This window comes from Rhineura floridana, chromosome 3 (assembly GCF_030035675.1).
Source record: "Rhineura floridana isolate rRhiFlo1 chromosome 3, rRhiFlo1.hap2, whole genome shotgun sequence".
Lineage (NCBI taxonomy): Eukaryota > Metazoa > Chordata > Lepidosauria > Squamata > Rhineuridae > Rhineura > Rhineura floridana.
In genome coordinates, this window is record NC_084482.1 from 204,273,005 (window position 1) to 204,282,178 (window position 9,174).

Below are 9,174 nucleotides of genomic sequence, written 5' to 3' on the forward strand. Positions count from 1 at the left end.
TGATAAAAAAAGCAAGGCAGGCATCCCCGGATGCATTTTGGAAGAAGCCTTCAAGTGGTCTGTATGCAAGGCTTACCTGACCTGGTTGTTTCATTTCAGACCTGGGTATTGTTAGTTTTGAATACAAAATTTGCTGAAATATGTTGAACTGCTCTTCTTTGTTGTGGTGTAAGAACTGATCCCTCTTCTTTCCATGTTGTTCCTACCTCTGGTACCAACGTTTCTGTTAAACAAGGAATGCCCAGGAACACATGTACTTTGTTAACTGAGGTATTTCTGTATCGACTGCACTGTAAACATCACAGATTTTGTGTTTGACAGTTCTACCATGGCACAAAGTCATGGATGTTTGTGACTTTTTTTCGCAATACCCCCCCCAAAACCCACCATCAAATCATAGGTTACCTCTTATGTTCTTTGTCCACAGATGTCTGTGTGATCTGTTGCTCTGTTGTTCCTTTTGTTGCCATCATGAACTCAGTGACCTTCTGTGCTTTTGGATTAATGCTTTTGTGGTGCCAGCAAGCACCAGCTTTGTGATTTTTTTTCTGCGTTGTCTACCAAAGTAAACTTTACTTTGCCAGTGTTTTTTGGGGGGGCAAAGGGCTACATGTAAAATCATGCAAATTCAAGAAGATCCATTTTAATTCTACTGGAACCGACTTTTACCCAGACTCCATGGAAAAGTAAAGTGTATGCATGCTGTTTCCCCGCCATCTCTTTTTAGGGGGGTAACCTGTCAGACGGGGAGAACAAGGCAGAGGGGTGGTGCCCACAGCACTCTCTCAAAATTGCACATGTGCCCATGGGCCTAAAAAGGTCAGTGAATTCTGCAGGCTGCTGCAGAGAACTGGCCATAACTATGGTTTGTCTGTTCAGACAGAGCACCAAATCATTGGCACAAACCATGATTTACAAGCCCACTTCAAACCAACAGTGTCCGATTCTCTTGGCAAGCTGACTGTAACCCATGATTTGTTTGATTCATAACACTAAACAAACCATAATTAACTTTCCATAACCATGGTTTTGTGTGACAGCTGAATTTGAGGCACTGTGAATATAAGCAGTAGGGTGTACATAACATAGTAATGCACTTGTATTTTAACCTATTGGACTGCTGATGCATTGAATCCCCTCCATCCTTGAGCTCAGGTTGGAATGTGTGTAAATAAATAAACCATATTTCATAAAGACACCACAGTCTCCGCTGACCTTCTTCCCAAAGGAAACCAAACCCTGGAGGAGCGCAGGGACCCCTGAAATCTCACCGCTTGGAGACATGGGGAGGTGCGCAACAATACTCTTGCCTGACTTCTAAATTTGATGCGACCTGGCATCAAGAACCCACCTACCTTTGTTTTCACTCCCCCACTGTTCCCATGGTTATTTTCTTCCTATCAGTGGCTCAAGATTATGACATACCTTCTAAACCCACAGTTTTCTATATAATCCCCCAGTCCCAGGTAATTTCCAGCTTGCTGTAGCCTTATTCCAAATCTCTAAAACCCGGCTCATTCTCTGCCTCCAGATCTCCTCCCCTTATGCTCCATAATCTCAAGGGGGGGATGTACAAAGAGACAGTTCATACTAATAATGGAATTGTGGCAGTTTCCTGTGAAATAACTATATGGAGAACTTGTGGGTATAAAATGTGTAAATGAACGCAGTTCAACCTACCATTTTAAGTGTCAAGTAGAAAGGAGTCTGCTGTTGAAAGAGGAAAGATTTTAAAGAGTCTGCAAGTTATGCTGTCTGAATGCCTTTTCAGGGAGAAATGTCCAGTTTCTTTCTTATGCATCCGGTCCCAACAAGCTGGAGGCACACACACAGAGCTGACCAAATTTATTTTGCGGTTTCTCACTAAGAGGTGTGATGGAATTCTTGCACCGCAACCAAGAAAGGTTAAATTCCTCTCTAGCTCTTTGTTTGCTCAAATACAGTATTTGACATTTAGCTGAATTTATATGAATTAAAAACAATGACATCCAGGCTAGAAATATGAGCCCCACACTATACAATCAGTATTTCAAAGCTACTGCATGTCTCTTTTTCCTCTTCAGCTTTGTCTTCATTTGTGGTTGCTGCCCGGTTTTTTTCTGATGTCCATTTTAACTTTCGGTCATTGCAGCAGATTCAGCTTCTTTATTCCTACATCAAGGTCTCCAAATTCATTAGATTGTATTGAACTAAGTCCTACTCGGAGAAGAGCCATGGGATTTAATGAACCTAAGTTAGTCATGCCTATTAACTTTACTCTGAGTAAGACCAGCATTGAATACATGTCATTGCCTCAGATTGCCATGTGCCACCAAACATATTTGCCAAGAAGCCCTCTTATGGATGGTAGGGCAGGAAGAATGCCAGGGAGGTAATCATGCGAGGGAAGGCAACTTTCAGATATTTACACAAGGTAGGACTTGCAGCAAAGTGTTGCAGTGTAGAGAACCCATGTTCAGGATGTAGCCAGCCAGCCCTACTCTTTTCCAGAATACTCCAACCCTCTACCCCCAAATAACAGGCAGCATTTCTTGGCCCCTGAATATGCTTAGTCCTCATTGGGCTGTTTTTTTGGGATCCCTCTCCCTTTCAGATTTTCCCCCCATAAGCCTTTTTTCCTTTCTGCAGAACTTGGGGTATCCCTGAGCTTGTCACACATCCCATGACTGAACAATGGCAGCGGTAACAGGGGTTAACAGATGTCAGTGCTAAAGTGGGGACTTGCCTGCCTTGAAGCAACAGTGTATGGTCTGGGAAACCAGTTTGTAACGAATTCTATAGGCTCTTCTAGATTGCCTTTTTGTTTAGCATTCATCCTGATTTGCTTGATGCTGTGGTTAGACTATATCCAGTCTACCTAGCATTCATTCCAATTTGTTAAAGGGACAATGAGCTTGTATGGTGTTTATGCATCTTCCCATAAATCATTTGTTCATCCCTCATTTTTATGTTTCCCCATCACTTTCCTAACTGCAAAAGGTGCTTTTTAAAAAGTCTGCTTTTTTTAAAGTGGATTTGTGGCAACAGGGTGACAACAGAGCACTTTAGGTTTGCCCAATTAAAGTGGATTAAAGTTCTTGTTATGTGCTTGAATCCCTTCTGCAAAACAGTGAGCAATGAGGCACCCTATTTCTCAGTGCAGGTAGGATAGTTGTGTTTAAAGAACAGTGTGTTTTCATGAGTAAGAGCCACTTGAACACACATACACACACACACACACACAAACCTTTTTACAAATCATTAAATAATGACTGAATGTTTAAAAATTCATTAATTTTCAGTTACATAAATTAACTCTTGGAATAAAAGGCAGGCTCCAGAATCCTTTCTCTATCAGTGATCAGGAAGACCTCTGCATGACTTAAGAACATAAGAAGAGCCCTACTGGATCAGACCCATGGGCCACTTGGTCCAGCACCCGTTTTTGGAGTGGCCAACCTGATGCCCATGGGAAGCCCACATGCGCAAGAGCACTCTCTCCTCCTGTAGTTTCCAGAAACTGGCATTCAAAAGCATCCTGCCTCTGACTTAAATGAAAGTCAACTCTTACCTCTATTGTGTCATTCACAGATATACTGCCTCTGAACATGAAAGTTTCACTTCACTGCTATTAGCATGTTCTTTTCTCCATAAATCTATCTATTTTACCTTTTAAAGCCAACTTGAACTAGTGGCCATTACATCTTGTGGCAGCAAAATCCAAACATTTCATTATACATTATGTGAAGAAGTACCTTATTTTTGTCTGTCCACCACATGTCACTGGATGGCCTTGAGTTACCTAATAATCTGGGGGACAGAAGAAAAAAAAGTCTGTATCCATTTTCTCCACACTCTGCATAGTCTGAAAAAGTACCTTTTTTGTTTCTGTATTTTGGAAATAATAATAATAATAATAATGATGATGATGATGATGATGATGAAAAACCTTTATTAAGTCACAGTACATTACAGTCTTTGCCAACCTGGTGCCCTCCCGATGATTTGGACTACAATTCCCACTAGCCCCAACCAGCACATGAAAAGAGGGTCTTTTTTCAAGTGACAGATAGCGATAACGTTTAGTGGCTGGGGAGGGAGGGTAAAGGCACTCTGGCCATGCTCAGAGGTAGTCTTTCATAACTAGTTCACGTAGGCGCCAGGACTGATATGTGACCCTGACGTACAGTGTTGCAGCTCTGCTTACACTATCTCCTCCCCCAAATCGTGCTTTTCTTTCAGATATTAGCCCTCGCTCTTCTAACCTTCCGGGCGCCATTGGAAGCAAGCAGAAGGCGCCCGAGCTCGCAAGTTAGCCGAGAACCTGCCGAAGGCCGCGAGACCGAAGGCAAAGGAGCTGAGCGATTTTGCATAACACCCGCTCAGAAGGCGCCTCGAGGACTCCACTGTTATCCTCCGCCTGTTCTGCCGTTGGGGACGTTCTTGGATCGTTCTTTGTCTGGTTCCTCTCCCTTGACCTAGCCATCATGGGTGACCCTGCTGGGAGTACATGACTCCTGACAGCATCGCTCACAGGGTTCATTGGAACACGCAAGCCCACTCACCTCTACAAGGTGACGATCCAGCGAGCATCAAATTCATGGATCTCATTCTCAACCCAGATCAAGAAGGATCTCATTCTCAACCCAGTAGCAAAAAAAGAGGAGGGAGGGGCATGGCTGGGACTATCATGAAGGGACCCTGTACTTCTGAATTTGCCGCTACAGTGCTGGTTATAATACATAATTATTTCAAAGCCCCACACCTAAACTTAATAGGTTTAAAAATTAATAAAATATTTTTTTTCTAAAAAAAGCATTATTCCTATGGAATCCTACCACTACCCTTGCCCCGCACATGGAGTAGTCCAATGTGACTTCTAGTTGGAACTGGAAGTGTTGAATGTTTTTCTTAAAAGAACCCTTTGTGTCAGCGGCTGGAAGACGGTTCTTTGCGTCTGAGATCAAGGAAAGGAGTGGGTGCAAAATGAGTTTTGGGGCTAGAAGCAGCAGTCAAAGCAAGGATTGGGAAAAAAGCACAAGAGGTGGCTAAGCCATAAAAGGAGGAGGCTGGGGAAAACAAGGCCTGGTTTCCCCCTTAAATCTGCCGGAAGAGCCGGTTTCCTCCGTCTAAAGTTGCCAGCTGACCATAAAAAGCCCAAGCTGGCTTGCTCCTGTGCCCGTCCGAGCTGCAGAAATCAGCAGCTGAGGCTTTTCCTCCACAGGCCTTTTTTCCTTAGCAGGAGGAGCGGTTGGTGATTGGAGGAGCTGCTGTGGGGAAAAGCACAGGAGCAGAGGTATGTTCAAAAGTTGGCAGCCTTTCTCACATTTCCCCCTTTCTTTTTTGCCCCTCGTTCCATTATTATTATTATTTACTTGCTTTTTTAAAAAATGAACTCACAGCACCCTTTAGTGCCCTAGTTTCACAGTAGCAACTTCCAAAGGGGTAGCTGTGTTAATTCTGTGTCGCTGCAAAAACAGCAGAGCCTTGTGACACCTTAAAAATTAATCATGCTTCCAGATGGGAGTTTATTGTGAGACTGATGCTTCTAACACATGCAAGTGGCCACATGACAATGTTGACATCTCGGTTCCAGCCCACATCGACCACAGGCACATCATCTAGATTTACCCTCAGGGCTGAATTAAGTTCCATTCAGGTGCTGCAGACCTCAGGTTACACACCTAGGGTGCCTCCAGACGGTCAGTATTTTGCGGAAGACATTTGAGCGCATCTTGGGAAATGTAGGTTTGTGCAATGAAAGGGGAATGAAGGCCTCTATTGCCCTGCCATTTTGCAGTTCGGAAAGCAGGGCGTGCAATGAAAAGCATGGGATGAACAAATGATTAACGGGAAGATACAAGCAAGCAAATCAAGATGAAGGCTCATTGTTGCTGACCGACGTCTTTCCATACATAAGATCCCAGGTTCAATTCCCAGGGGCATCTGCAGGTATTTATTTATTACATTTATACCCCGCCTTTCTTTTCATGATAGAAACCCAAGGCGGCTTACATGTGGTTCCCAGGCGGTCTCCCATCCAGGCACTGACCAGACCTGAGCCTGCTTAGCTTCAGCAGAATGCTGGCCTCATGTGCCTTCAGACCATAGCCTGGGAATGTCTCCTGCCTGAAATCCTGGAGAGCTGTTGCCAGTCAATGGAGGCAATCCTGAGGTCAGTGAACCAATGGTCTGACTCAGTATAAGGCAGCTTCCCATAATAAGCTTTCTGCAAGCAAATCAGGAGAAATGGTGAATGAGCAGGTCACCTGGAGGAGCCCTCAGGGTTCTGGAGTGAACAGCCACTGCCTGCTCCCCAACTCAATTTCTCAAATTATAAAGTCTGGCTTGTAAGCTAGGTCCGTCGCAAACCGTAACTGGCGCACACCAGGTCCCAGGGGTAGGGAGGGGTCTTTAGGATGATATATTACGGATTATAAATGAATAAACGTTAATTATGATCATTGTTACCTTTTTATCCTACACTTCAAGGCGGCCTCTTTTTTTATTTCTAGGCCGTAGTTGAGCTGCAAGAGCATCTGCTTTGCATGCAGAGGGTCCCAGATGCAATCCCCAGCATCTCCAGGTGGGGCTGGGAAATGTCCCCTACTTGAAACTCTGGACCGGCTGCTGCCAGTCAGTGTTGACATTACTGAGCTGGATGGACCGACGGTTTGACTTGATAGAAGGCAGTTTCCTGTGTTGTCTTTTTGATAGGGATAAGCTTCTCTCGTTCACCGGCAAGATTCTCAATCCGACTGGTCATTTGTCCGCTGAGTTTCAAGGCCTGATAATTTTGGTTTGGGAGGGGGAGGGAGACTATTCAGGCCTCGTCCCAAGTGGGAGAATGATGGCGGAGTGGAGAGATGGGCAAGGTTTCCAGCTGAAGGCTGTGCCAGAGAATGGGTTGAAGGTGGAGGAGATGGACCCAGCAGGCCCTGAAACTGCCCTCTTGGTTGGAAATACTAAGGAATTCTGGGAAAGAACCATGCGCCCACAAATTAGTCAGAGCTCGGAGGAAGGGCCACAACAGTCCCTGACAACCAAACCTCAGGGGATTGTAAACCTCCAGTCCCTTCAGCCATATCCAGGTGACTTCCAGCCATTGCTGCCAGGGCCAAGGGTGGATGCAAAGGGGTTTAATCCCCCTTGCGGAGCCCCCCTTGACCCCTGCCAGAAACCAAAAGGGCTAAGGGTGATCCTAGCCCCTCCAGGCCTCTCTACGGAATCCAGGGACAACCTTTTAGTCAAAGTCGAGCCGGGAAGTCAGAAAGTGAAGGCAGAGGTCCTCGACGAGGAAGCCGCTGGCTCGGAGATGTCGCGCCAACGCTTCAGGCAGCTGCGCTACCGAGAAGCTGACGGCCCCCAAGAAGTTTGCCAAAGCCTGCAAGAGCTTTGCCGTCAGTGGCTGAAGCCAGAGAGGCACAGCAAGGAGTGGATCCTGGAGCTGGTGGTCCTGGAGCAGTTCTTGGCCATGCTGCCCCAGGAAATGGGGCGGTGGGTGAAGGATCGCGAACTGGACAGCTGCGCCCAAGCTGTGTCCATGGCGGAAGAGTTCTTGCTGGGGCAGCGTGACAACCCTACACAGAGTAGACCCATTGAAATGAATGAACCTGTTAGTCATGCCCATCAATTTCATGGGTCTCCTCTGAGTGGGACTAGCACTGGATACCACCCACAGGCCTATTCCCATTGTGCTAGAGCACCATCTTAGCCATTTTTAAGTCCTACTGAACACAATCAGCCTTAATTTTCCCCCAATACTGGCTTCAGATTTGTTTCTGGTTCCAGTTCAAGATGCTGGTGCTTACGAATAAAGCCCTAAATGGCTTAGGGCCCTAAAATAAGATTAAAAGAGCCTGTTGGATCAGGCTAAAAGCCCATATGATTCCAACACTGGGTTGTATTCAATGCTAGCCCTATTTAGAGTAGATCCATTGAAATGAATGACCCTAAGTCATGCCCATGAACTTTAACTGCCCATTTGTGATTCCCAACAATTGGCATATCTGAAAGATCGGTTTCTCTCACACAAGCCCTCCCCATCAGTTGTGATCATCTTTAGAAGTCCTGTCATTTGTCCCACCACCAAGATAGGTTCAGTTAGCAGGAACACATGGCAGGGCCTTCAATATCGCAGCCCCTGGGGTGTGGAATTCCCTTCCAAATTTAGTGCAAGAAATTAGGATGAACGCTTCAATAAACAGGTCATCATTTGGAAGCGAACTTTGATGGTGCAACTACTTGCCTTTCCCAGCGTAGGATTTATTTGTTTGTTAAATTTATATCCTTCGTCTCAGAAGGAGCCCAGAGTGGCAAACAGGTGATAAAACACTGCAAACATCTATGAAACATCTTCAAAACAAAACATCATGACACCTTTTACTTTTGCTCTCTGCATCCTAAAGGAGCTGTGCTGATTGTTACTGGGGACCAAACCCAGTAAGGCCTACATATTATCTTCCCCCAAGTAAAAAGAATTGTGGCTCAGTAGTAGAGTACATGTTTTGTTTGCAGACGGTCCCAGGTTCAATCCCCATTAGCATCTCCCAGTCGGGCTGGGAGACACTCCCTGCCTGAAACTGCGGAGAGCTGCTGCCAATCTGTGCAGACAATACTGAGCTAGATGGACCAGTGGACTCTTGCCCATAATCACGCCATAATCAAATTTACTTTGAATTGCTAAATTGATTTGTATACACTCTGATTTTATTTTGTACATCGTCTTCAGATATATATGCGGAAGGTGATTGTTTATTTGTTTGTTATATGCTGCCTTTCCTCCCAGAAGGAACTCTGGGCAGCAAACAGGTGATAAAACATTTAAAACAAAACTTTTTTAGAAAAAAACCTTAAAAACAAAACATCTTTAAAAAAAATCCTAAAAACAAAACATCTTTAAAAAAAATCTATAAAAACTGTAAACCGCCCAGAGAGCTTCGGCTATGGGGCGGTATATAAATGTAATAAATAAATAAATACAATTCCAAAAGAGACGCAAATTGAATCCCCAAGTGCGGGATCGCTCTGCCTGCCGTTGTCCCTTCTGCAAGAGGCGCCCACAAAATTCTTCGCCTCTCTGGAAAACTGCGCTGGGAAAGAGTTAAGATGAATGAGTCGGTTCCTAGAAAGGCCTGGATGTTTCATTTAGGAAGGGGGGGGTGAGAGCCACGTGCCACGTGAGGAAGGAAAGCT

At 45.0% G+C, this 9,174-nt stretch overlaps 1 long non-coding RNA gene across 1 annotated transcript; it reads left to right on the plus strand.

The window, feature by feature from the left end:
- The first annotated feature begins 4,812 nt into the window (after positions 1-4,812).
- LOC133381272 (uncharacterized) lies at positions 4,813-7,207 on the plus strand. The gene is made up of 3 exons (XR_009761653.1): positions 4,813-5,275; positions 5,780-5,931; positions 6,495-7,207. It is a non-coding gene; the product is annotated as an uncharacterized LOC133381272 (long non-coding RNA).
- Positions 7,208-9,174: the final 1,967 nt, after the last annotated feature.